Source organism: Lepidochelys kempii, chromosome 2, assembly GCF_965140265.1.
Source record: "Lepidochelys kempii isolate rLepKem1 chromosome 2, rLepKem1.hap2, whole genome shotgun sequence".
Lineage (NCBI taxonomy): Eukaryota > Metazoa > Chordata > Testudines > Cheloniidae > Lepidochelys > Lepidochelys kempii.
The window spans coordinates 241,352,316-241,379,742 of record NC_133257.1 but is presented as its reverse complement, the minus strand read 5'-3'; the positions used below and the strand labels follow the sequence as shown (position 1 = coordinate 241,379,742).

The 27,427-nt window shown below is 44.7% G+C and overlaps 1 long non-coding RNA gene across 1 annotated transcript; it reads left to right on the top strand.

Annotated features, from left to right (window-relative positions):
* Positions 1–430: 430 nt before the first annotated feature.
* On the top strand, positions 431–24,742 carry LOC140906078 (uncharacterized). The gene is made up of 3 exons (XR_012157036.1): positions 431–732; positions 18,415–18,602; positions 24,705–24,742. It is a non-coding gene; the product is annotated as an uncharacterized lncRNA (long non-coding RNA).
* Positions 24,743–27,427: the final 2,685 nt, after the last annotated feature.

Here is a 27,427-nt window from a genome sequence, read left to right as displayed (position 1 = left end):
CCAGCTGTTGTTCAGCCTCTCGGCACTGGGTGCCGGCAACACTTCCAATACTAGCATGTTCTCTCTAATGTCACGCTATCATGCAAGTATACGCACAGTAATGTGAAAAAACAGTTTTGAATTGCTGGTGAGATGGAAAATTAAATTCAAATAAACAGTGATAGACCTACATCTTTCTACTACATGATATTCAAGCCTGGCTCTACCTGTGCAACATGACCTTTATTCACAAAGTTGGACTTGTACACTAAGGAGGTGCAAACCTATAATATTTTATCCTCCTGTGATGGGGTGTACTACCCTGCCCTGGCCCCGCAAGGGTTAATTATGCATTGCAGGCTGAGGAAGCCATGTCCCTTCATCTCTGCTGGGCATGCTCAGCCTGGAGGCAAGATATAAAAGGAAGTAGGAAGTAGCCCAGCTCAGTCTGGGTAGGCTGCTGAAGGGAGAGGATACAGACTGCAGGCTCTCTTCAAGGAGCTGCTACAAGCCCTGACCCCAGAGCCAAGGCACACCAAGCCCCAGACAGATTCCAGGCTGCCTGACAAACCCAGAGAGGAGGCAGTGCCTTCAGGAGCTACACCACTTGCGGACCCCGGAGACCCATGAGAACCATGGACCATCACTGGCAAAGACAGGGTAGGAAGCAGTCCAGGGGACTTAGTCTTTGCTCCAGTGGGTAAACCGGAGAACCAGTCAGTGTGTTTCAGGAGGATCCCTGCTGACTCAGTGGTGAGTAATGCTGACACTGCCAGGGCCCTGGGCTGGGCCCTGAATTGGAGGAGAAGGGAGGGCCTGAGTTCCCCTACCCTGGGTGCCACACATTCCTGAGTGGCTCCCCACTTCCCCAATGGGCTAATAGGCCACACAATCCCACAGAGTGCTGTGACTTTACTGACTCAGGCAATTAGGTCATGCTACCCTGTCTGTAAGGGGCATCTTTATTGACTCTGGTCATTAGGCCATGCTGCCCTGAGTGGAAGGGCTGCTTTATTGACTCTGGTCATTAGGCCATGCTGCCTTGAGCAGAAAGGGTGTCTTTATTGACTCTGGTCATTGGGCCACACTCCCCTTTGTGGAAGGGCGACTTTATTGACTCTGGCCAGTAGGCTGTACTTTCATAGTAAGGGTCATCAGCATAGAACCTAACCAGCTGCGGTACGGCCTCTTCCCTTTCTTTTGGCCTGACATCCTGTGATGGGGTGTACCTACCCTGCGACACCTCCAATGTGCTACATAGATTTTCAAACTTTATTCTCTTCCAGCATGTTTACCTGTTCATGTAGATTAATAATGTTCCACGGTTGTTCTGCAATAGTTTATAAAGTATTTAGGCACACTCCTAGGATCATCATCATATAGCCTAATGGTAGAAGACAGCACCCAGATTTCCCTGTGAAATTGAGCTATCCTGTTAAATTATGTCAGTGAATACATGGGAAGCTGTGCAAATCCCCTGCTATTTTCAGTACTATTTTGGGTTTTGTTTGACTGCTTTCTTTCTTTCTTTCTCCCCTCCACAATAGTTCATACTTCTCTAGCTAATGCATTTTGATCACAGTGTCAGCTTTCTCCTATTGTGTCAGCAGGAAATACCTTTTCTTGGTCTGCCATGTAACAAAATGAGTACCTTTAGTAAGACCTCATTCACAGTGACCTGCTTCCTGCATACCAGCTGGCTGACAGATGCACAGTAACTAGAGACACTGACATGGAGCAAGTGGGAAGGACACAGGAAACTCACAGAGGGCAGGATAGCAAACAGACAGAGACCAAATAATATGCCCAGATAGAACAAATACTAGTATTATCCTTAACTGGCCTTTGAAGGCATTCCTCCCTTCTAACAATAACGGCAGCATGATCTAATGGATAGGGCCTATATGACACAACACAACAATGGCTCCAGTTGTTCCTCTCTGGCAGCACAAATCAGAGTGGCCATGGCTAACAGCTCTTCTTAGTCAAAGGTTCTTACCTGCAGGATCCTACAGAGATCCATATTATTATTATTTCATTTTCTCTTCACTATCGACATAAGACCACTGGAAGAGATAGTGAGCCACCATAGATTTAGCACCAACAGCACAGTGACGATACTAACTCGGTCTCTCATTCTCAACTGATGAAATCACCACCAGTTCTAAAATGTCATAATGTCCATAGGAGGTTAGCTCTTGGTTGAAGAGCAGTTGGCTCAAGCAGAACCCCAGCAATTCCAAAATGATGCTGGTTGGAAAAGAGAAATGCTTTGAAGAGCTGGCCAAGATGTTGACTCCACCTTCCATCAAAGCCATACAGCCATTCTTCAAAGTGGTGTGATGCCTTGGAGCCCTGACTGTTTCCTCACTAAGCTTGGATGACTAGGTTGCATCAGTTTCTCAAAATGCCTCCTTTCACCTCCAGTTGCTAGGAAATTTCATCCCTTCCTTCCAGACAAGGACCTGGCCACAGTAATCATGCTTCTCTCACCTCAAGGCTGAATTACTGTAATTTATTATATCTGAATCTGTATGAGAAGAGTATGCAGAGGCTCCAGCTGGTACAATATATGGCTGCTTGCCTTCTCTCTGGCTCACACTGTTGTGAGCGCATCAGGCCTGTGCTCAAGCCCCTCCACTGACTCCTAAATGGCTTCTGATGCCACTTTAAGGCTTCGGTCCTAATTTTCAAAGCAACTAATGGATCAAGATCCATCTACACCAAAGACCATTTTTGATCTATGAACCACACTCCTCTGGGACAGTGCAGAGCCCAGGATGAACCATGTGAGTGCTGGAGACAAAGCATTCTCTGTCAAGAGGATCGAGCTATTGAACAATCTTTCAGAGCACATCAGGCAAATTCAGAGTCTGATTGTCTTTAGGACACATTGCAAAGCCTTCCTCTTTGAGAAAGCCTTTCAGCTATAGATGTCACTCAAAATTCAAGCAATGCTTGTGTAGTCCCAAACCTCCAGAAACAACCTCCCAAAAAGCCCACACCAAGCAGAGTTCTCACCTCACAAAAGGAGCCTCCATAAAGCCAACTAGGGACTTTGCTATTGATTTTTACATGACATACAAATGGCCATACTGGGTCAGACTAATGGTCCATCTAACACAGGTCTAATCAGGTCTTCCTGATAGTGGCCAATGCCCAGTACTTCAGAGGGAATGAACAGAACAGGTAATCAACAGTGATCTATCCCATGTTGCCCATTCCCAGCTTCTGGCAACAGAAGCTAGGGACACTTCAGAGCATGGTTTTGCATCCGTGCCCATTCTGGCTTATAGCCATTGATGGACCTATCCTCCATGAACTTATCTAGTTCTTTTTTGAACCCTGTTATAGTATTGTCCTTTACAACATCCTCTGGCAAAGAGTTCCACAGGTTGACGGTGCGTTGTATGAAAAAATACTTCCTTTTTTTATTTTAAACCTGCTGCCTCTTCATTTCATTTGATAATTCCCTAGTTCTTGTGTTATGAGAAGAAGTAAATAACACTTCCTTATTTACTTTCTCCACACCAGTCACAATTTTATAGACCTCTATCATATACCCCCTTAGTCGTCTCTTTTCCAAGCTGAACAGTCTCAGTCTTGTTAATCTCTCTTCATATGGAATCTGTTCCATACCCCTAATCATTTTTGTTGTCCTTTTCTTTACCTTTCTCAATTCCAATATCTCTTTTTTGGAGAAAGAGCAACACATCTGCATGCAGTATTCACGATGTTGGCATACTATGGATTTATATAGAGGCAATATATGTTTTGTCTTATTATCTGTTCCTTTCCTAATGATTCCCAACATTCTGCTAACTTGACTGCCACTGCACATTGAGTGGATGTTTTTGGAGAACTATCCACCACTCCAAGATGTCTGTCTTGAGTGGCAACTGCTAATTTAGACCCCATCACCACTAATTACCTCTCTCCATTCTAAAATCTGAAACTTATTCCTACCTTTTTCCCCCCTGTCTTTTTAACCAGATTCTGAGAGGACCTTCCCTCTTATCCCATGACAGCATACTTTGCTGAAGAGCCTTTGGTGAGGGCCCTTGTAAAAGGCTTTCTGAAAATCTAAGTAAACTATATCCATTGGATCACCCTTGTCGACCCCCTCAAAGTTCTAGTAGATTTGTGAGGCATGATTTCCCTTTACAAAAACCGTGATGACTCTTCCCCAACAAATCATGTTCATCTATGTGTCTGATAATTCTGTTCTTCACTATAGTTTCAGCCAATTTGCCTGGTACTGAAGCTAGGCTTAACGACCTGTGATTGCCTGGATTGCTTCTGGAGTCTTTAGAAAATGGGCATCACATTAGCTATCCTCCAGTCATCTGGTACAGAAGCTGATTTAAATGATAGCTTACATACCTCAGATAGTAATTCTGCAATTTCACATTTGAGTTCCTTCAGGACCCTTGGCTGAATACCATCTGGTCCTGGTGACTTATTACTGTTTAATTTATCAATTTGTTCCATGATACCTCAATCTGGACAGTTCCCCAGATTTGTCACTTAAAAAGAATGGCTCAGGTTTGGGAATCATCTTAAACATCCTCAGCTATGAAGACCGATGCAAAGAATTAATTTAGTTTCTTCATAGAAGGCACTCTAATAACAGGATAAGATGAATGGATGGATCAAGTGAGTACTGAACGGGCAATCAGCAGAACTAAGTACTATGCCCAGCTCTGCCACTGAGCTGCTGTGTTACCAAGGGAAAATCACTTCACTTCTCTGTGTCTCTATTTTCCCTCCCATCCGTAGCCTTTCTTGTCTATTAGGGTATGTCAGCTACACCAACATAGGCTCTGTCATGTAATGTCAGTGTAGGGAGCCAGGGTGGCCTCCCTCCGAACCAGAGGGTAAAGAGCCACCCTCTCAGTGGGCGGGGCCAGACCAAGCTTACCCCAATCCCTGTGTTGGGGACACTGGGGCATGGCCACTAGGTAACTCGAGGGGATGGAAGACCACAAGTGTCGATGAAGCCCCCTCGTACTAGGCCCAGGTGTGGGCTAATGGGTATTAAATGAAGACCAAAAGGGGAGGCCAGCAGTATAGGTATAATGATTCCTCCCCTTTTACAAATAATCTTACCACAAAAAAAAGTTTAAAAATATAATTTGCTGTCCAGTTAATATCTCCAATGTAGCAAGCCAATAGTGGGTTTGTAGTGGTCCCTGTGGCAAATGTAATTTGAACAGCACAATTAAAAACGCCCCCACTTGTACCCAATCAGGAGGATGATACCCCTTTAGGGACATATGAACTGTTTAAAAAAGCAGCCAAAGCAGCCTTAAATATCCCAGGAATCCCCTTAAGAAACAGTCCTTACTGGGCCCTACAGGGTCACTATTTTGTATGTGGCCGAAAGGCTTACCAGGTGCTGCCAGCCAACTGGACAGGTAGCTGTTATATAGCTCATAGAGTCCCTCATCTGTCAATAACTGCCACACTGCCCAAAGGAAAGATTAGAAATGCCCAAGACACCTCTGTTAAGTCACAAAAAAAGACCCTGTGGTGACTAACTATGGCATTGGAGGGCAATATAAAGAATTCCCTCACAACCAAGAAGCTTGTAGGGTGCTCTGTACTGGAAATAGCGCCAATGTTTACCGGGCCAGCCATGGCATGCATAGGCTGCTATACTGTAAGGCTGAAAATGGTACTTTAAAAAGTGACCTTAAAGTTAAAGGACTCGGTTAGTAATTTAGGGTCAGCAATAAAAACATTAAATAAAAAGGTACAGCAGCTCAGGATGTTTTCCCTCCAAAACAGACTGGCTTTGAACTATCTCTTGGCATCCCAAGGAGGGGTTTGTGCCCTCGTCGGGCCCCAATATTATATATTAAGCCCAATATTATATATATATATAAATAATAGCAATTATAAAATCTATAAAAACATGGTACAGGCTAAGACCCCTGCCAGAGCACAGGTTGTCTATACTGCCCCTGAGAGCGATTGGCTGCAAACCTTGTTTTCAGGCTGGGGGTTTGTCGTTTTGGCTTGGTGGTTTATTTAGCCTGTTATTAAAATTTCTCTTTCCTGTATTGCTTGTATTAATGGTATTATGCTGTGCAGTATCATGTGTCAAGGCCCTTTTGCAAAAGTTAATAAGTCATTCTCTTCAGGGCTATCACAAAGTGCTTATGCAAAGTCCTATTGTAAAAAAATAAGTAGCCCAAGTGAGAAAACTCAGAGCCAAGGCTGTTGAGTGTTCTCAAAGGAGGAAGTTGTTGGGGACACTGGGGCATGGCCACTAGGTAACTCGAGGGTATGGAAGACCACGAGTGTCGATGAAGCCCCCTTGCACTAGGCCCAGGTGTCCTTGGCCTCCCCCCCGACCTGGAGGCACTCGCTGCAGCTATGCGTACTAGGCCCAAGTGTCTTTGGCCCTTCCGCCTGGAGGCACTCTCAGCAGTTATGCTGAGGATCTGCAACAATATGTTGCAGAGTCAGACTGCCTGAAACTAAACAAGGCCAAACAGGGCAAATATAAAAAAACAATGCTGAATAAAGCAGCTTCATGTATAATTTAACAAATAATACAAAAAACAACGGAACTAGCTGGTAACTGGATTGGCTGGCTAGATGGATACTTAGGGCAGCTTGCTATTAAATAAATATGCAAAAAAAAAATGTATAAAAGCCTATGTAACTTCCTGCTCTGTGCACAGGATTTGAGATTCTATTCTCCCTGTACCTTTTTGCAGCTGCAAATAAACTTTTCTGCTTCTCCACCCTGTTATGATTATTGGGTGACGCACACCGGGTAGCGAACCCCCCCCGCTGTCGTTTTTCCTCTCGGCACTGGGTGCCGGCAACACCCGGAAGGGGAGGAGTGGGACAGGAAGTACAAAGGGCGGGGCCCTTTGCCCAGTGAGGGCAGCACCAGGAAGGGAGACCGACACAGGTGGCTGGCTGTTCCCTCCAGAACCTGCTGCTGACCCAGGGGAGGTTCTGAGCCAGGAGGAACCTGACCTGGAGGAAGGACTGAGGCGACCAGGACTGCCAGCCACTGAGTACACAGGGGACCTGGAGGGGCCAGGCTGTAACCTGGGCCAGCGTGAGCTCGACACAGAGAGGGAGCTGGAGCTGCCAGCAGCTGAATACCCGGACAAGCTGGAGGGACCGGAGAGGCCTGCTTGAGAGACCGGGTAGGAAGAAGCCCAGGGGCAGAACTGCACAGTGTGGTGGGTGTATTTGGTCAGTGGGGCACAGATGGCTCTCTGCTGACCCAGTGGCGGGACCCTCTCCTCCTGCCACTGTCAGGGCCCTGGGCTGGAATGCAGTGGAGTTGGGTGGGCCTGCGTTCCCCTACCCCAGCCAACCTGCCTTGGGTAGCAGAATCCCGAATGCCGCAGGCTCGGGCCGGCCCTCCCCGGCGTGAGGGGCGCGCCGCAGGCTCGGGCCGGCCCTCCCCGGCGTGAGGGGCGCGCCGCAGGCTCGGGCCGGCCCTCCCCGGCGTGAGGGGCGCGCCGCAGGCTCGGGCCGGCCCTCCCCGGCGTGAGGGGCGCGCCGCAGGCTCGGGCCGGCCCTCCCCGGCGTGAGGGGCGCGCCGCAGGCTCGGGCCGGCCCTCCCCGGCGTGAGGGGCGCGCCGCAGGCTCGGGCCGGCCCTCCCCGGCGTGAGGGGCGCGCCGCAGGCTCGGGCCGGCCCTCCCCGGCGTGAGGGGCGCGCCGCAGGCTCGGGCCGGCCCTCCCCGGCGTGAGGGGCGCGCCGCAGGCTCGGGCCGGCCCTCCCCGGCGTGAGGGGCGCGCCGCAGGCTCGGGCCGGCCCATCTTCTCCGCTAATTCCCCAGTGCCCGAAAGGTGTGACTAAGGCCGGCCAGTGGGACAGTAGCTCTCCATCGCCCCCTAGAGGCTCGGTGGACAGATTGAAACCTGTCACAGTCAGCATAGCTATGCCAGCATAGGCCTCTAGCGTAGACATAGCCTACAATGACAGAAGGAGTTTTTCTTCTGGGGTACGAATATCCTGTCCCTGAGTGGTGTTATCTACATTGACAGAATTCCTCTTTCATTGACAAAGCTGCATCTACACTTGGAGTTTTGTCAGCATGCCTGTGTCACTAGGGAGGAGTGGTTTTTTTCACACCCCGCCAGACACAACTGTGCCAATATAAGTTTTATGTGTGGACCAAGCATACGACTGTAAGGCCTTCAAAGAAGGAACTAGCTCTTACTACGTTTGTATAGTGCCTAGCTCAATAGGGTCCCAGTCTCAGTTACAGCTACCATTATACAAATAATCATTGTAACGAAGCAGCTTTTGGTGGGATGCTACTGAAAGTATCAATTCAGGACAAATTGCTTAGAGCAGGGCAGTCTCAGCCCAAGGCTGGGGGTCCTTCACTACTAAGGCACACCAAACCAGCCAAACAGAGAGGATTTCGGTTTTACCCCACTGGCTAACTAGAAGTCATACAAGGAATTCCCTCACACTCCAGTTTCCCAATATCACCACCAGCACCACTCCTTATGGGGATGAATGGTTACGAAAACCAATACCCCAGTAAAAGAAAAAAGGATCTCCCGATCTCAAAGGACCAAGCCCCAGACCCAGGTCAATATACCAGTCAGATCTTACCCACAAATCACACTGTTGCCAATCCTTTAGAATCTAAAATCTAAAGGTTTATTCATAAAAAGAAAAAAACACAGATCAGAGTTAAAATGGGTTAAATGGAATCAAATACATACTACAATTGCAAAGTTCTTAGTTCAGGCTTGATGGAATTACTACTGATTTAAACCAATCAAGTCTCTGGAGTACAAACATCCCATCTTGGATGGGTCATTCAGTCCTTTGTTCAAAGCTTCAGTTTCAAGAACAGTTCCTCCAGAGGTCAGAAGCAAGATTGAAGACAAAATGGAGGGGTTTCTAGGGCCTTTTATATCCTCTGCCATGTGGAAGCACTCTTTTGTTCTTACTGTGGAAAATCACAGCAGCAAGATGGAGTTTGGAGTCACACAGGCAAGTCACATGTCCATGAATTACTCAGTTTGCAGGCGGCAGCCATTGCTCACATGCTACCTTGAACATTCCCAGGAAGGCTCCTCAGATGTGGATTGGAGTCTTCTGAGGTCCATTGTCAGTTAAGTGTTTCTTGATAGGACTATTCTGAGTAAGTGCCCATTCTCAAGAAGCTGACAAAATGCTTCACTGATGCTACTTAGAATCAAACATATTGAGATACAAGTACACAGCAAATATTCATAACTTCAAATACAAAAATGATACACACATACAGACAGCATAATCATAACCAGCAAATTACAACTTTTCGTTGACACTGTCCTTAACCTCTTTTGTACAAGATTTGGTGCAACTATAGGACCTTGGTTGGAACAATGATCTATATTGTCAGTTCATGTCAATAACATCACAATCATTAAAATAATGGCCAAAGTAAAGCTTATGCTGGCAAGGAATGCTGTGTAAAAACAACATCCAAAATCCACCAGAAATCACAGTCTAAAGCCATTTCACAAGTATATGCTATCAGTATAAGTATCATGTCCAGCACCAAAGTCATGCAACTCTTCTGACCCATCAGGTCAGATACCCTCTGGTCCCTACTGGAAGGAGAGACATGTACTCAGCAATCCCAGAACATACCACTACTTCTTCCTGCCCGCCCCCCAAAAGGCAATTGTAGAAATGTGGGCCTTATTGAGCTGCTCAGAGTATGGGGCAGGACCCAATACAGCTGGAGGATAACCAGAATCCCTGTCACTGAGTCCTGCTCTGGGACAGCTGTATCAACATAACCCCAGTTCCTAATACAGCACTTAGATCAGTATAACAGACCAAGTTAAAAGTTGGCAACCACAGCCAGAACTAGTGGTGCATCTGAGTAGAAATAAGTGCCACGAGAGTATGATGTGTATTGGAATGAGAGAAACACCAGGATGGTGCCAAAAACTGCTCAACCTCATGGAAACACCTCTTCCAAATTTGCTGTGTACCCTTGGGTATCTTTTTCTATAATCAGACTACTGCCTAGATAAAACACAGTCATAGGTAATCCTTCCAGGAACTGGCACATAACATTTTGAAAGATTGCAAGCACATCAACCATCCTATAAGCCAGAACACTGCATTGATGCAGCCCATGCGTTGCCTATTGAAGCTTTTGGGACCCTCTTTGTAAGTCTGTGGGAAGTCCAATAGGGGGAAGACCGACCCTGTCACATTACCTGTGGCACCGGTAATGAGACTCTGCAGATTCAGTTATTTTGTAGTCTTCAACAAACAGACCGAGCCATCTACCTTGAGGACTTAAACCACCGGGGCCACTAAGTTACTACAGAGGATGGAGGAATATCACTGAACCTGCTTCCATCTCTGCTAATATTTTGTCCACTGCTTCAGTTAGCACGAGGCATGCCTTAAAAGACAGAGGGAAGGTTCCCATCCCACAGCTACAACTTACTCTTAACACCTCTTTTATTGTTGTTTTAACTGACTCATTCCTGGGCGGGAGATGGGGATAAACTCCTTAATTTGCACATATACAGTCCACCTTTGGCATGAATGGTGTCAGACAGGAAATTCACATTGGTTCTAACCAGGGTCTAACAGAGCTGTCCCCTTGCCTTCAAGACTGGGAGAATCATGGCTGCAGTTTTAACTGAAAAGTGACCAGCACTTTCCCTTTTCATCAGAGCTTTTCTCCAGAGGATTTTCTCTATACCAGGGGTAGGCAACCTATGGCACACATGCCAAAGGCGGCACACGAGCTGATTTTCAGTGACACTCACAGTGCCCGAGTCCTGGCCACCAATCCAGGGGGCTCTGCATTTTAATTTAATTGTAAATGAAGCTTCTTAAACATTTTAAAAACCTTATTTACTTTACATACAAACAATAGTTTAGTTATATATTAAAGACTTATAGAAAGAGACCTAAAAACGGAAAAATGTATTACTGGCCCGCGAAACCTTAAATCAGAGTGAATGAATGAAGACTCACCACACCACTTCTGAAAGGTTGACGACCCCTGCTCTATCCCTTTGCCATGGCATTCAAACATCAGAGGAAAATGAGGTGGCAAGGTTATATGAATAATGCTACTGTTGCGTTTACCTTCATCTGCCTCCTATAAATATACTTGCTAGAATGCTGGTTGCATGAATGCTGGGTCATGGTGCGCTTGTATAGCTGTTGGCTCACAACAGTTCATTACTATTTGAAATGGGTTCTGGCTCCCCACTGCCTGTTGCTGTATCAGCCATTCTAGTAAGCATGACTTCAAAATCACAAATAGATGCTAATTTCGTCAATGAAGCCACAAATTCTAACAAGCTCCTGGACACAAGAGTGAACCATTCTAAGTATACTGTTCCATTCATCTGGTAATGGTCCCTAAGAATCCTGAATGAAAGCCAGAGAAGTATCATGAATGCTGCAGTGGTTTACCCTTCCACTAAAACAGATGCAACCATTTTCTCAGTTACCCCTTGCTGGCAGGGTAGCTTAGTCTCCTAGCTAAACCAAACGCCCTTCCAGGATAATGAAAGTTCAAAAGGAAACAGAATTCCAATGATAATTCAGCCCTCCTCTTGGCTGCAGCTCCCTCCCAAAGCTCTGTACACTTGATTGTTCCTCAGTCCAGGGAAATGCAGGGACACCTCTACCAGAAGTGTTGACCATGGCCCTTAAGGGAAATGAGTGGTCCAATTCTTCAGCCTCCACTTCAGCTCTTTGTTCAGGGTTTCTTCCTCCACTTTCCCCTGGGGTCCTGCCCACCCCAGTACCCTCTCACTAGCCATTTCAAAATACAAACCTTTCCCTTCTTGGCTTTCCCTCTCCATCCATTCAGCTCCTTATGTTGCTACTGCTATGGCCAACCAACCAGCCAGCAGTCTAGGAGCAGGAGAGATCCACAACCTGATTCCTCTCAAGCTCACTCACTCTGTGTTGGGCAAAGGGCAGCTTTCAGCTGCCCCCCCTCCCCCTTACCTTGCTGAGAGAAAGAGGGAGCACTGATAAAGCTCTTGTATAATGTCATTGACCAGCAGGTACTGTATGACAGGCACCTCGGTTGTTTACACAGCTGAGTGTCTTCCATATGCACCAGTTCAAAGACCAGTCCCTCTCTAGCTACCTTACTCAACATATACTGCAAAAATGTTCTATTCCTCATTTGTTTATGACTTACTGAGAAACTGGTATAATGACCAAGAGCAAACTGAGGGGGAAAAATATTATCACTGTCTCCAGTATTGTGTCTGCAGGGAACACACACAGGAACACAGATACTCTCCCACTAACAGCACAAGAAGAAGAACTTCCGCTGACGTACACAGGCAGAAATTGTGGAAAAACAACATCGCTTGCCTCATAACCTAAGTTCTGCAGAACGCAATGCCATCCACAGCCTCAGAAACAACCCTGACATTATAATCAAAGAGACTGTTGTCATAGACTCATAGAATATCAGGGTTGGAAGGGACCCCAGAAGGTCATCTAGTCCAACCCCCTGCTCGAAGCAGGACCAATTCCCAGTTAAATCATCCCAGCCAGGGCTTTGTCAAGCCTGACCTTAAAAACCTCTAAGGAAGGAGATTCTACCACCTCCCTAGGTAACGCATTCCAGTGTTTCACCACCCTCTTAGTGAAAAAGTTTTTCCTAATATCCAATCTAAACCTCCCCCACTGCAACTTGAGACCATTACTCCTCGTTCTGTCATCTGCTACCATTGAGAACAGTCTAGAGCCATCCTCTTTGGAACCCCCTTTCAGGTAGTTGAAAGCAGCTATCAAATCCCCCCTCATTCTTCTCTTCTGCAGGCTAAACAATCCCAGCTCCCTCAGCCTCTCCTCATAACTCATGTGTTCCAGTCCCCTAATAATTTTTGTTGCCCTTCGCTGGACTCTCTCCAATTTATCCACATCCTTCTTGTAGTGTGGGGCCCAAAACTGGACACAGTACTCCAGATGAGGCCTCACCAATGTCGAATAGAGGGGAACGATCACGTCCCTCGATCTGCTCGCTATGCCCCTACTTATACATCCCAAAATGCCATTGGCCTTCTTGGCAACAAGGGCACACTGCTGACTCATATCCAGCTTCTAGTCCACTGTCACCCCTAGGTCCTTTTCCGCAGAACTGCTGCCTAGCCATTCGGTCCCTAGTCTGTAGCAGTGCATTGGGTTCTTCTGTCCTAAGTGCAGGACCCTGCACTTATCCTTACTGAACCTCATCAGATTTCTTTTGGCCCAATCCTCCAATTTGTCTAGGTCCTTCTGTATCCTATCCCTCCCCTCCAGCGTATCTACCACTCCTCCCAGTTTAGTATCATCCGCAAATTTGCTGAGAGTGCAATCCACACCATCCTCCAGATCATTTATGAAGATATTGAACAAAACCGACCCCAGGACCGACCCTTGGGGCACTCCACTTGATACTGGCTGCCAACTAGACATGGAGTCATTGATCACTACCCGTTGAGCCCGACAATCTAGCCGGCTTTCTACCCACCTTATAGTGCATTCATCCAGCCCATACTTCCTTAACTTGCTGACAAGAATACTGTGGGAGACCGTGTCAAAAGCTTTGCTAAAGTCAAGAAACAATACATCCACTGCTTTCCCTTCATCCACAGAACCAGTAATCTCATCATAAAAGGCGATTAGATTAGTCAGGCATGACCTTCCCTTGGTGAATCCATGCTGGCTGTTCCTGATCACTTTCCTCTCATGCAAGTGCTTCAGGATTGATTCTTTGAGGACCTGCTCCATGATTTTTCCAGGGACTGAGGTGAGGCTGACTGGCCTGTAGTTCCCAGGATCCTCCTTCTTCCCTTTTTTAAAGATTGGCACTACATTAGCCTTTTTCCAGTCATCCGGGACTTCCCCGGTTCGCCACGAGTTTTCAAAGATAATGGCCAATGGCTCTGCAATCACAGCCGCCAATTCCTTCAGCACTCTCGGATGCAACTCGTCCGGCCCCATGGACTTGTGCACGTCCAGCTTTTCTAAATAGTCCCTAACCACCTCTATCTCCACAGAGGGCTGGCCATCTCTTCCCCATTTTGTGGTGCCCAGCGCAGCAGTCTGGGAGCTGACCTTATTAGTGAAAACAGAGGCAAAAAAAGCATTGAGTACATTAGCTTTTTCCACATCCTCTGTCACTAGGTTGCCTCCCTCATTCAGTAAGGGGCCCACACATTCCTTGGCTTTCTTCTTGTTGCCAACATACCTGAAGAAACCCTTCTTGTTACTCTTGACATCTCTGGCTAGCTGCAGCTCCAGGTGCGATTTGGCCCTCCTGATATCATTCCTACATGCCCGAGCAATATTTTTATACTCTTCCCTGGTCATAAGTCCAACCTTCCACTTCTTGTAAGCTTCTTTTTTATGTTTAAGATCCGCTAGGATTTCACCATTAAGCCAAGCTGGTCGCCTGCCATATTTACTATTCTTTCGACTCATTGGGATGGTTTGTCCCTGTAACCTCAACAGGGATTCCTTGAAATACAGCCAGCTCTCCTGGACTCCTTTCCCCTTCAAGTTAGTCCCCCAGGGGATCCTGACCATCCGTTCCCCGAGGGAGTCGAAGTCTGCTTTCCTGAAGTCCAGGGTCCGTATCCTGCTGCTTACCTTTCTTCCCTGCGTCAGGATCCTGAACTCAACCAACTCATGGTCACTGCCTCCCAGATTCCCATCCACTTTTGCTTCCCCCACTAATTCTACCCGGTTTGTGAGCAGCAGGTCAAGAAAAGCGCCCCCCCTAGTTGGCTCCTCTAGCACTTGCGCCAGGAAATTGTCCCCTACGCTTTCCAAAAACTTCCTGGATTGTCTATGCACCGCTGTATTGCTCTCCCAGCAGATATAAGGAAAATTAAAGTCACCCATGAGAATCAGGGCATGCGATCTAGTAGCTTCCGTGAGCTGCCGGAAGAAAGCCTCATCTACCTCATCCCCCTGGTCCGGTGGTCTATAGCAGACTCCTACCACTACATCACTCTTGTTGCACACACTTCTAAACTTAATCCAGAGACACTCAGGTTTTTCTGCAGTTTCGTACCGGAGCTCTGAGCAGTCATACTGCTCCCTTACATACAGTGCTACTCCCCCACCTTTTCTGCCCTGCCTGTCCTTCCTGAACAGTTTATAACCATCCATGACAGTACTCCAGTCATGTGAGTTATCCCACCAAGTCTCTGTTATTCCGATCATGTCATAGTTCCTTGACATCACCAGGACCTCCAGTTCTCCCTGCTTGTTTCCAAGGCTTTGTGCATTTGTATATAAGCACTTGAGATAACCTGAACATGAACAGGTCTGACTACCAAAAGGAGGCCACCAGAAAACTCTCCAATACCAGATTTTACAGGCCACTTTCCTCAGATTCTACTGAGGAATACACTAAGAAACTGCACCAGCTACTCAGGACACTTCCTACACTAACACAGGAACAAATCAACATACCCTTAGAGCCCCAACCGGGGTTATTCTAGCTACTACCCAAGATCCACAAACCTGGAAATCCTGGACACCCCATCATCTCGGGCATTGGCACTCTCACTGAAGGACCATCCGGATATGTGAACTCTCTACTCAGACTCTACATCACCAGCACTCCCAGATATCTCCGTGACACCACTGATTTCCTGAGAAAACTACAATGCATTGGTGATCTTCCAGAAAACACCATCCTAGCCATCATGGATGTAGAGGCTCTCTACACAAACATCCCACACACAGATGAAATACAAGCTGTCAGGAACAGTATCCCTGATGATGCCACAGCACAACTGGTTGCTGAGCTCTGTGACTTTATCCTCATGCACAATTATTTCTAATTTGGTGACAATATCTACCTCCAGACCAGTGGCACCACTATGGGCACCTGCATGGCCCCTGGAACAACGCTTCCTCAGCTCTTGTCCATTCACGCCCCTTCTCTACCTACGCTACATTGATGACATCTTCATCATCTGGACCCATGGGAAGGAAACCCTGGAAGAATTCCACCACGATTTCAATAGCTTCCACTCCACCATCAACCTCAGCCTGAACCAATCTACGCGGGAGGTCCACTTCCTAGACACCACACTGCAAATAAGTGACGGTCACGTTAACACCACCCTATACCGAAAACCCACGGACCGCTATGCCTACCTTCATGCCTCCAGCTTCCATCCTGGACACACCACATGATCCATTGTCTACAGCAAAGCGCTAAGGTACAACCACATTTGCTCCAACCCCTCAGACAGAGACCAACACCTCCAAGATCTTCACCAAGCATTCTCAAAACTACGATACCCACACGAGGAAATAAGGAAACAGATCAACAGAGCCAGACGTGTACCCAGAAGCCTCCTGCTGCAAGACAAGCCCAAGAAAGAAACCAACAGAACTCCACTGGCCATCACATATAGTCCTCAGTTAAAACTTCTCCAATGCATCATCAGTGATCTGCAACCCATCCTGGACAACGATCCCACACTTTCACAGGCCTTGGGAGGCAGGCCACTCCTCGCCCACAGACAACCCACCAACCTGAAGCATATTCTCACCAGCAACTACACACCGCACCATAGTAACTCTAACTCAGGAACCAATCCATGCAACAAACCTCGATGCCAACTCTGCCCACATATCTACACCAGCGAGACCATCACAGGACTTAACCAGATCAGCCACACCATCACCAGTTCATTCACCTACACATCCACCAATGTAATTTACGCCATCATGTGCCAGCAATGCCCCTCTGCTATGTATATCGGCCAAACTGGACAGTCCCTACGTAAAAGGATAAATGGACACAAATCAGATATTAGGAATGGCAATATACAAAAACCTGTAGGCGAACACTTCAACCTCCCTGGACACACAATAGCAGATTTAAAGGTATCCATCCTGCAGCAAAAAATCTTCAGGACCAGACTTCAAAGAGAAACTGCTGAGCTTCAGTTCATTTGCAAATTTGACACCATCAGCTCAGCATTAAACAAAGACTGTGAATGGCTCGCCAACTACAAAAGCAGTTTCTCCTCCCTTGGTGTTCACACCTCAACTGCTAGAAGAGGGCCTCATCCTCCCTGATAGAACTAACCTCGTTATCCCTAGCCTGATTCTTGCTTGCATATTTATACCTGCCTCTGGAAATTTCCACTACATGCATCCGAGGAAATGGGTATTCCCCCCTCGAAAGCTTGTGCTACAATACGTCTGTTAGTCTATAAGGTGCCACAGGACTCTTTGCCGCTTTTACAGATCCAGACTAACACAGCTACCCTTCTGATACTTGACACAGGAACATGTTTGTTTAAAGTGTGGTTCTAATCTGAAAAGAGATACTGACTGTAAAATGGTTCCATGTTTATTGTCTTTCAGTGATTTCTGCATCAAATGTGTTCAATTTACAAGGCTCTTTTTTTTTCTAATTGCCAATCTTACAAATTCAGTCAAGATGTCGGGTAGGTTTTTTGTTTTGTTTTTTTTACATAACCACCAGTAAAAGGTTCTGCAGGTCAAGTAACACCTATTTACTACAGCCCCATTTCCTTCCATTTATACCCTCAGTGATACATGTACAAGCCCATTGTTTTCAGTGGGGCTGAACAGGTATAACTGACTATAACTATTAAACCATTGTGTATAATGCATAAGATTTGAACCAAGGATTTCTTTCTCTCTTAGCTGTTGGCTAAATTGGCTTTGCGCAGCTCGTAAAATTTTATTTTTGTCATTAAAATCTACAGCTGTAACTTGGAATACACAAAGGGAGCAGATCCATGAAGAAAGAAATTGCACAGTCATTTTTAAAGAGCAATGAGCAATTAAAATGAGGGTAGACGTACAGCTAAACATAATTTTTCTTTTTTGCAAATTGCATAATTGGGATTATTTGTTGAACTTGTGATTTATAAAGAAAATTAATAGCTTCATAGATTATAAAGCCAAAAGGGGTCATCCAGTCAGACCTCCTGCATAACACAAATCAGAGGGCTTCCCCAAATTAATTTGTGCTTCAAGCCCAATCGATGCAGTAGAACTAGAGCATATCTTTTAGAAAAACTTCCACTCTTGATTTTAAAATTTCCAGTGATGGAGAATCTACTTTAACCCTTGGTAAAAATGACATAAAATGACACAGCTCCATGTGAAATTGATACACTCTAAGCCATTATAAGCTCTTACTCTTAATGAGATGGGGATTTCTTTGTCTGTTTTGGTTTGTTTGTTTTTGTTATTGTTTCACTTTTTCAGTTCATAAAATATAGGGCTTTGTGACAGGATGTACTTACCCCACACTGGACAAGGAGGGGTTAACCCCGTACTCTGGGCAGAGGAAGCTCACCTCTGCTGGGCATGCTCCCAGTGGAGCATCAGTATAAAAGGGAGTAGCCTAGTTAAATCAAGGCAGACTGCTGAGGAGAGAGGATGTATGTTGCAGGTTCCCACCCTGGAGCTGCCGGAGCCCCAGATTGTGGAGGCCAAGCCTGCCGAGACACAGGTGAAAACCCAGCTACCTGTGGACATGCAGGAGGGATCCAAATCGTCGAAAACTTCACCGACTGGAGACCCCAGTGACCCAGGAGATCACCAAACTATACCAGTGATCCAGTCCCCGCTGACCCAGTGGTGAGTACACTCGCTGCTGACAGGACCTTAGGCTGGGACCCAGTGGAATAGGGTCCCCTACCCTGGCCACCACCCTTCCCCTTGGGTGGTGGCCCATCCCCCTCTGGCCTTTAGGCCACACGGCCCTGCAAGAGAAGGCAGCCATACTGACTCTGGCTGCTAGGCCACAATGCCCTGAGGCTTAGGGAGGTCAGGTGGACTTAGCTGCAGGGCTATAACACCCCTTTCCCCAACCCAAAGTGAGGAGGAGGTGTACTTACCCTGCAACAGGATTACTGAATAATATGAATTAAATAGGATATGGAGAAATTAGAAAGTCAGTGCCTCTGGTTGGTAGTAGAAACTGCTACCTTTTAAGTCTCAAAATAGAAAGGAGATAGAAGGCGATATTGCCATTTTGGAGCCTGCTGTTGCTTTGAATCTACCAAGAGCTAGAATCCCAATCTCCAATACAACCAAAACATCCAATAAACCCAAGATAAATTCAAAAACGAAACCTGTAATACCACTACAGAGCACATCAGAGGCAAGGGAATCCCTTCCACCATGAGAAAAAGAGAATGCTTAAACTAAGATGGAGCTGTAACTTGAAATTTAGGTCACTTACGGAGCTATGATCCAGAGAAAATACTGATATGTTTCAGAGCAACCACTGAAGCTAACCTATCCAGGCTTTTCAAGACAATAAAGACTGCAGGCAGTGAGGTACCAGAAAATAGAACCTTGAGGAAGTCACAACACCAAAATAGCTCCTGAGAAAGCCATCATAATAAAAAGCAAAGAGAAAAGCTTTCAGGAATGAAATAAAATGGAGCTGAAGAATTAAAGAGGTCTAAAAATAATGACACACAGTCTTTTAAAGTACCAGTGCAAAAATAAATTTGATATGTCATAGTATTCAGGAGAACATCTGTCAAAATATTTATTTGATAGAGTTGTGTGGAATGTTCATTTTCTTCAGGGAATTCAAAAGTAAAAATCATATTAAATAGATCTAAATATTTCAGATCAGTTCTCAAGGCTGAATCTTGGCTCTATAGTAGTCAATGGTAACTATGTAACATATCACTTAAACCAGCTTCTGTACCAGATGGCTGGAGGGTGGCTAATGTGATGCCAATCTTTTTAAATGGCCCCAGAGGCAATCCTGGGAATTACAGGCTGGTAAACCTAACTTCATTACCAGGCAAATTGGTTGAAACGATAGTAACAAACAGAATTATCAGACACAAATGAACACAATATGTCAGGGAACAGTCTACACTGCTTTCAGAAAGGAAAATCATGTATTAGAATCACCAGCCTATTAGTATTCTTTGAAGGTGTCAACAAACATGAGGACAAGAGTGATCCAGTGGATCTGGTGTACTTAGATTTTCAGAAAGCCTTTGACAAAGTCCCTCACCAAAGGTTCTTAAGCAAAGTAAACTGTCCTGGGATAAGAGGGAAGGTCCTCTTATGGATCAGCAACTGGTTAAAAGATAGGAAACAAAGGGTAGGATTAAATGGTCAGTTCTCAGAATGGAGAGAAGTAAATAGTGGTGTCCCCCAGGGGTTTGTACTGGGACTAGTACTGTTAACATGTTCATAAATGGTCTGGCAAAGGGGGTAAACAGTGAGGTGGCAACATTTGCAGATGATACAAAACTACACAAGATAGTTAAGTCCAAAGCAGACTGCGATGAGTTACAAATGGAGCTCATAAAACAGGGTGACTGGGCAACAAAATGGCAGATGAAATTCAATGTTGATAAATGTAAAGTATTGCACATTGAAAAACATAATCCCAACTATACATATAAAATGATGGGGTCTAAATTAGCTGTTACCACTCAAGAAAGAGATCTTGGCATCATTGTGAATAGTTCTCTGAAAACATCCACTCAATGTGCAGCAGCAGTCAAAAAAGCGAACAGAAGGTTGGGGATCATTCGGAAAGGGATAGATGGTAAGACAGAAAATAGCATATTGCCTCTATATCAATCCATGGTACACCCACATATTGAATACTGTGTGCAGATGTGGTCACCCCATCTCAAAAAAGATACGCTGGAATTGGAAAAGGTACAGAAAAGGGCAACAAAAATGATCTGGGGCATGGAACAGCTTTCGTATGAGGAGAGATGAAAGAGATTGGGAGCTTTCAGCTTGAAAAAGGGACAACTAAGAGGAGATATGATAGAAGTCTATACAATCATGAATGGTGTGGAGAAAGTGAATAAGGAAGTGTTATTTACTCCTTCTCATAACACAAGAACCAGGGGTTCAATGAAATAAACAGCCAGTAAGTTTAAAACAAAAGAAAACACTTCACACAACGCACAGTCAGCCTCTGGAACTCGTTGCCAGGGGATGTTGTGAAGGCCAAAAGCATAACTGGGATCAAAAAAAGAATTAGCTGAGTTCATGGAGGATAGGTCCACCAATGGCTATTAGCCAAGAGGGTCAGGGATGCAATCCTATGCTCTGTAGTGTCTCTAGCCTCTGACTGCCAGAAGCTGGGAGTGGAGGACAGGGAATGGATCATTCTATAACTGCTCTGATCTATTCATTCCCTCTGAAGCACCTAGCACTGGCCAGTGTCAGAGAACAGTATACTGGGCTAGATGGACCATTATTCTGACCCAGGATGGCCATTCTTATATTCTTAGTTTTGTAACTTAAGTCTCTTGGCCCACAGTTATAAAGCTATTCATATTATAATGCAAGGCCCCTGCTAGCAGTCCTGTATCCTGGACAAACAAAGAGTTTAGCAGTCACCAACCCAGAGTACCTGGTACCCAAAGGGTAGATCTAAGGGCTGAGCTACACACCAGTTCTTTGTCCTGGTGTAACTAAATAAATGTAGATAAGCCTTTAGTATCCCTTTACTCATAATATCCCTATAACTTTTGAGGGGTGTTTCTTAGGGAAACAAGAGGAAAGAAGATGGAGGATCTAATCTTTATAATTTGTTGACATCAAAATAAGACAAAATTCTCAGAAGTGAATTATGCATGGCATACACCTACCTGCCTGCTGACTATACCCCCATTTTAAGGTATTCATTCATTAGAATTTATTAGCCATGAATATCTTTAGCTGCAGACACATTACAAAATATATAGCAAATATTGAATATGATATCAAAAGTGTGTCCAGAGAAGGTCTACCATACACCTACATATTAGCTACTATGTTACCTATCACGTCACCACGTTAGTCACCATCTCTTCTGCCATATACCCATATTTCACACTATGTAGATATCCATGTTAGTATGTCTTGGCAATATGAACTGCAAGGAGTGCTGCAAAGCATAGTCGATGTTAGGGATGGAAGACAAGTGCAAGCTATTATCATGCAGTTAAGGTTAGAAAACATGGTTTTATTGCCCATTTTAATCTCTCTCTCTTTGTAATTTAAGGGCTAAACTTTTTAATTAATATTTTTCACATTAGGAAAAATATCCATGATTTTGAAGTGACTTTCCTTCTGGTTGCCTTAGCACAGGAGTGGGCAAACTACGGCCTGGGGGCTGGATCCGGCCTGCCAGCCATTTTAATCTGGCCCTCGAACTTCCGCTGGGGAGCAGGGTCTGGGGCTTGTCCCGTTCCAGCGCTACAGCCGGGGAGCAGGGTCGGGGGCTGCTCCACATGGCTCTCAGAAGTAGCGGCATGGCCCTACTCCAGCTCCTACGCGTAGGGGCAGCCAGGAGGCTCTACCCTCCACTCTGCACGTTGTCCCCTCCCCAAGTGCCACCCCTGCAGCCCCACCCCAGAGCCCACACCCCCAGCCAGAGCCTGCATACCTTCCTGCCCCCCAAACCCGTGCCCCAGCCCTAGCCCTGATCCCATTCCTGCCCTCCAAACCCCACGGTCCCCACCCAGAGCACCCTCCTACACCCCCAAACTCCTCATCCCCAGCCCCACCCCAGAGCCTGCACCCCCAACCAGAGCCCTTACCCCGCCCCCTGCACCCCGCCCCAGCCTGGAGCCCCCTCCTGCACCTGAACTCCTCATTTCTGGCACCACCCAAGAGCCCACACCCCTAACCAGAGCCCTCACCCCATCCCACACCTCAACCCCAATTTTGTGAGCATTTATGGCCCACCATACAATTTCTATTCCCAGATGTGGCCCTTGGGCCAAAAAATTTGCTCACCCCTGCCTTATCAGGTTTCTTGTCAGAAAATTTTAACCTGGACAGGTCTGCAGGTGGACAGAAACACATTAGAGTAGTGGCTGTCTACTACAAGTGAAACTAATATATAAGAAAACAGAAAATCTCACAGGGATTTTGCCAGGCATTAACAGTTGACTGGATAGCAAGTGGTTGTAAGTATAAATTTCACTGAAACATATTTATTAGTGCTCCCTGCCCCTGTCTTTCTGGAATTATGAAGTGTTCTTGACATTAAACAACCCCCTTCCAAGACTATATTTGAAAGAGGCAGAAAAAAAGAGCCCATATATATTACCCCTTTTTGACCTGAGCAGTTGGCCAATATTTGGGGTCCTATGGGTTATTTTTGTTAGGAGTAGAAATTGATGCTAGAATCAACATTTTTGAAGTAACTCTGTTTATTTACAAAGAATGTACAAAGTCCTGTTTCTCCAAACGCAATAGAAATAAAAACAGGAAATTGCTATTTGCTCATCGTTCCAAGCCTCTTTTCAGCTAGCATTGTACATAAAAAGCTTTCTACATGGGCTTCTTCTCAGGACTATGCACTCAGTATTTCTTTTGTCCGTCTCCTTGGTTTTCTCTTCCTTCTCTGTGTCTGTTTCTGTGGTTTTTCACTACAGGTAGAGACACACACAGTTCCACCAATCAATGCCCTGCCCCCTAAGTTTGCTATAGTGGTCCTTATGGAAATCCCTTGGGCCACGTGGTTCAACTTTTACTCAAGCCTTACCATGTGTCTGTTTTTGGTGGTACTCTTATTATTTCAGCTATCTGGTTCCATAGAAGGAGCACAATTGCTTTTTATACTTACCCTGAATGAAAGGCACCACCAGCTTCAAGGTTCAACCTAACCCATAACAATATAATAAAAGGAAAGAGCATTTACTAACTACTCATTTCCTTCTCTTCCCTTTATAACACCTTATTGTTTAAGGAGCAGAAGAGAGTTAGGGCTGGTCTACACTAGAATGTTAGGTCAGCTTAACTACCTCTTTCAGGGCTGTGAAAAATGTCAAGCCCTGTGTGATGTAATTAAACTTACCTAAGCCCAGGTATAGACGCCATTAGGTTAACAGAAGAATTCTTCCGCCAACCTATCTACCACCTCTCGGAGAGATGGATTTACTACAGCGATGGCAGAATCCCATCTGTTGCTGTAATGTTAGCACTACAATTGCACAGCTCCATCTTTGATGCGCTACTGAAGCATTTCTAGTGATTTCCTTAAGCACCCAACGTCTATGAATTTTAATGGGAATTGGGACATTCAAATCCCAAATTTGTCAGGCTTGACAAAGCCCTGGCTGGGATGATTTAACTGGGAATTGGTCCTGCTTTGAGCAGGGGGTTGGACTAGATGACCTTCTGGGGTCCCTTCCAACCCTGATATTCTATGATTCTATGAATCCCTTAGGAACCTTTGAAAATCTCAGTAGTAATTAATTAGTACAGCAGTTTGTCAACCGGAGCTTATAGCATGCTCTTGAAACATACACATATACCTGACACTGTTCAGCTTTCAAACTTAAAATATTTCTAAAAGAACAATGTTTGCAAATTTACCAAATATTTCTTCCCTACTCCGCAAACTACACACACTTTTTACTGGAATTTAGAGTCTCCAAGTGAGTGTTAGATCCAGAAAGTTTACAAAGCTACAGTAAGTGGTTTTCAGAATGGATGTGTGTGTCTGATGTTTGCTTTTAAGAACTTTCATTAATAAATAAACATATCCATAAATGTGCTGAATAAAACAAAGGCAAGAGAGACATACATTTCAGCCATTCACTACCAGGAAAAACATGAAAGGATTTCTTTACACAGACTTTTCCTGTAAGTTATATGACAGAACTTCATAAATCTTCTCTTTGACCTAGTTTAGCCATATGCTGCATTTTCCTGTTAAAATATTCATGCACAATTAAATATCCACAGGCAGTCACAGAGGAACAGAGATCATGTAGATCCAGGAGGAATCTGCTACAGTGAACGAGCTGTTTTTCTCTCATGATGTAAGTTACAGAGCACCCCTTAAATGGCCAATGCAAATTAAACCTGCTGAAAATCAGCTTTACCTTACTCTTTCCTCCCACCCTTTCTCCACCAATCATTCCTCCTCCTCCCCATAAATACCAAGAACAAATTGTTGGAGTCATGCAATCACAAACTCCATTGGAATAAAACTTCAGATTTATGTTTTAGATTCTTTTTCATAATAGACTCTTGTACTGGATGAAGAGGAGAGGAAAATAATTTAATTTAAATAAGAGACCGTCTTCAACAAACATCTATAACATTTAACTATCGCAGTTGGAGGGGAGAGGGAAAGACCATTATAAACAAAACAGAAGAATCTCTATGAAATATTTTTATATGCCACATATGGAAAAAAGCACTTCCATCTTTAATGTCATCTGTTCTGAATTATAGATATAATGCATGTTAAAATCTAGATCAAATGATATGTTCATCCTCTGGATGATAATATATTTATTAAAACTTTTAAGCATTTTTTGTTGACAGATTTATGTAGCCTTTATTTGTAAACCATATTCTGCTAGCCCTATATTCAGTGTGTTCAGCCAATCTTATGGCATACTAAAAAGTCCTACCACATGGTAGAACAAGCATAAATCTAAATTAGAATCCGGTTCTATACTTTCTTGGGTTTTTTTTCTTTAAAAGCTTCTTGGCAGAGTTGTCCTAAAATATGAATTCCACTCACAGGTTAGAAAAGAGTTGCTGAGTTGTTTAGATCCAGAAATACGTATTTTATTAATATGAAAATCTCATCTTGCCAACTGTTTATGATTCTAAATCCAGGAGAAAAAGGAGACCCAGTATCTCTCCTATTCAGACTCTTTCATAGCTTTTGCTTCCTCAAGGATTCTCTCTGTCCAAATGTTTTTAATGAGAATTCTAGTGTTGTCATGATTATTTCCCTTTTTCAAGAGATCAGAAAACTGTTCTGCACAGAGTGAATCATTATCCAAATCCTATATGGTGGGGATTATCGCATTTGCAAACCCGTTAAGATCTAGGTCTTCTGTGATGTTTGCCATAACTTTATTTTTCAGGGAACTTCACTTTTTGTTCTCCAATTTTTTTTATCTGCATATATTGACTTAAAGGTTTGACTTCTGCCCAGTCAATTTCCTGCACTTCAGTTTTACTGCTATGTATGCAGTCATCTTGATTGTTTTTACTCCCATTTACTGTCCGGATAAGTCAGTGTATTTTGAATGCCATCAGTTTCTTCATGTAAAGCCCCAAGTAATCCTGGGAGGGGAATATCCATTGAAATCAAGAGTTACACCAATTTATGCCAGCTAAGGCTCTGGCCCATGGTTTTTACTCTAGATTGTATTTGCTCCCAATCATTCAAAGCAAATAACTGTTAAGTATTAGTAATAATATGTGAATACACAGGAGCTCCTGAAGAAACTCAAATGACAGTTCAGCTCTACTCTCTTCCTTCTCAAACTATTTTAATGCAATCCAGAGCAAGTCACTTAACCTCCCTGACTGTGAAATCCTGACTACATTGAAGTCAGTAACAAAACTTCCATTGACTTCAATGGGACCAGGATGTCACCCTGGGTCTTGGTTTCCTTATCTGTAAAAGAGAGATAATTAACAGACAAAAATGCCATTACCTTTAAGTTAATACAGAGTTAACATTAAAGCTGAATCATGTGCCTCAAGGGGCATTCCAGTTTAAAAGACAATTGAAAAAAAAGATAGATAAATATTCAAATATCCTTACAGTTGTGACTTTTGCAACCCACCTGATATGCACTTAGGTGATGAGACCAATATTCTAAGGAATAAGCTACCAGGAAGCAAGTCATCTCCTTTTATGTATTCCAAAAATCTGTAAAGCAGTGAGTCATAACAGCTCTAGGCTCTAAACTGGGCAGGGGGGTCAGGCGTCTGAAGAGAAGTGAGAGTATCCCTCCACTCTTCAATGCTAGAAGGAAGGAGGCTGACATGAGTCAGACAGACAGACTGGAACATGTAACCCTTTGAACTTTGCCTCTCTTAGAAAAAGGTTTGTCATTGTTTTACTGGTGTGCATTAAAAAATTTCTACAGCAAGTATTTTGTGTTCTCATTTTCTCTGTATTTTTATTCACTGCACCCCACTCAGGAGCTGTTCTTCAAGAGAACAGTTTCCCTGCTCTACAGGGGCTTCCAAGTCTCACCCTCATGAGTGGAGGAAACTTTACACTATGAACATGACAAAGACTCCTTCATGCTTTTTCCCTTTCTGTGTTTTTTTCCCCAGAAAGCAGAACATGTGATGCTTAGTCCCTAAGCAAGTATGACCGGTAATCAGGGAAGTAATGTAGCACTGTTTTGTAATTAACGCTGATTGTTATATCAGAGATATTTTCAAGATACCCTTTGAAAAGTTCTCCATTCTAAAATGTCATATCCTGCACTGTGGTATCATGCTCAGAATTCAATAAGGACTCAAGTGACAGCTCATATAAGTGCAGCACAGACACTGATTCTAATTTCAGCCTTATGGTCGGGTGGGTTGCTTGAGGTCAGAAAGGGAGAAATTTGGAATGCCAGGCAAGTGGAGGGCAAGGAGCAATAGGTATCTCCTCCCTCAGTGACATTTGTCCTAAAGCTTTCCTTCCCGCCCACCCG